The following is a 2,246-nucleotide window of genomic DNA, read 5'->3' as shown; positions in this document are numbered from 1 at the left end:
AAGGGATTCTTAGGGAATGGCTCAGTCACTTCAGTGGGCTCTGGCCTTGGATGTTTCCAGGAATGGAGCATCCTCTCTGGGCAACCTGTGCCAGCATTTCACCTCCCTCATTGTAAAAAACTTCTTCCATACAGCTAATCCTCAGGAAAAGCAGGGCAATGACACCACATTGCCTRAGCTGCTGGCACCAAATCCAGAGGATTGCAGGTGATTTTCAAGTCTTGTACACAGTTCATGGCATATACAGTTAGACAGGGAGTATTTACTTCCAATTTATTCAATTGAGTTTTAACAGCGCCTCTAAAATAGCTCCAGGACAGAGGAGTTCATATGAACGCAAAGAATATCTCTGAGTTTACCTACAGAATTTCCTTCTGTTTGCAGATTGTGACACAGCATCGAGYTGGTAATGATCACACAGTAATCACTGCAAGAGTGAACAATACAGCTTGGTTCTCCCATTCTTGGCAGCTAAAATACTATTACCATACTATTACATTGTTTATTATAAGCACATTTCTATATTATCAGTTATTGGTAGATTCACATGCCTTAATATAACTGCATGGGCAGGTGGTCTGAGATCAGGGCTCGGCTCTTCAGCAGCTTTTACCACTGTGAAGGGCAGAATAAGAAATGCAGAAGTAACACCCAAGCTAAATGTGGGACATCCTCCCAAAGTGCAGGGGTAGTGCTGGCAGCAGTGTCCTTGCAAAGGTCGAGCCACCAAAGCACAAGGTGAAAAGCCTCSCTCTGCCCCTTCCCAAACTGGAAGCAGGTGCCTGCAAAGAACTTTCAAGCAAATGCTATCAACTGGAAAAAGAAGTTCTGAGCCCTTCATGGGAATCACTTGAGCAGGGAAATCTTGCTGGCAAAATTTTGTTTGTCACCAAGTGAGGCTGGATAAACCAGGTACCGACAACTAAATATCTTTCTCATCATTTGGAAAACCCTTGGGTTCTGGCATTTGGGGATGCAGCAGTAACTAGCAACTAATTATCAAGAAAGAAAGAAAGAAAAGAAAGAAAAGAAAGAAAAGAAAGAAAAGAAAGAAAAGAAAGAAAAGAACAGCCAAAAATGCTTATTGTCCTTTTATTCTTCAAGGACAGTAGACTGGTGAAAGCCATATTTTTCCAGCAGTAACTTTGAATTATTTCATGACTGCACATCACTCTTGCACTGCAAGTTAGAAACATCAGTTTAATTCTCTTATAATTGCCTCAGCTATCAGGAACCTTGAGAGAAGCCTTTTTTGCCARCTCCTCCTGGGCTCTGAAAACAGCTGATTGCTGGAGAAGCACTCGATGCACTTCTGCTTTGGAAAGGAGCTCTCGAGAGAGGAGAGTAAAGGGTGCAAATATTTTAAAAATAATTCTGTAATTCGTTCATCCTATGTTTGTCTGGGCTGTGTGTTTTGCAGTGTCCATCTGGCTGGCAGAASAGGAGGCTTTGGGCTTTCATTTGTGTGCTCAAATGGATGTTTTTTATTTGAGGCTCTTCAGCCCTGCTAGGCTCCTCAGCTGCATGAGGCAGGGAGGCCTCTGAGGCTCCTCCTCTCCCGGGGCCGTTCTTGCAGGGACCTGGATTGTAGAGCAGCAGGGGATGTCAGGTGTGGGGAGCAGAGCACCTGAGCAGCCGTTTTCTTAATGGAGCTGTGTTTGTCTGTGCTCACATGGATTTATGCTTAGACCTCATCTCCTTTMTCCTTCTTCTAATGGCTACAATGTATAYTTGAAAGCCTGGATTTTTATTTTCTGCACTCTGTTAAACCTKTTCCTGCACATGCAGAACAACCAGGAAACACAGTACAGATGTGAATTACAGAGATCCTGGGGCTGTGCCAGCTCTCAGACCTGGTGGCTGTTTCTCCTGAGGGCTGAGGAGCTCCCATCTGCAATGCCAGGCAAGCACTCCTTCCTTCAGAGATCCTGCAGAATCATCTCTGCACCAGGGCAGCTCTCTAGGATAAGAACTGGGCACAAAAAATGGAGTTTTGCATCACACAAACGCCTTCTGCCACAAGTCACAAGGACTTAGTGTCCCCGCATCCCTCCCGCCCCAGGCAGCACCTTTCTCCTGTGCCCCACACAGCTCACACTGCAAYGCCCSAGGAACCAAAGGGCTTCAGGCTCCAGGATTTCCACCCCCCAAATCAATGACTACAGACAATAAAAACAAGCACTTCTCATATTTTAATTTAGTCTTTTTATTTCAACAAAAGCATTTTATCTGAGCTGTTTTAATTT

The sequence above is a fragment of the Malurus melanocephalus genome, unplaced genomic scaffold, assembly GCF_030028575.1.
Source record: "Malurus melanocephalus ecotype Western Australia unplaced genomic scaffold, MMel_1.1 scaffold_1266, whole genome shotgun sequence".
Taxonomy (NCBI): domain Eukaryota; kingdom Metazoa; phylum Chordata; class Aves; order Passeriformes; family Maluridae; genus Malurus; species Malurus melanocephalus.
Note: the sequence above shows the minus strand (reverse complement) of the source record.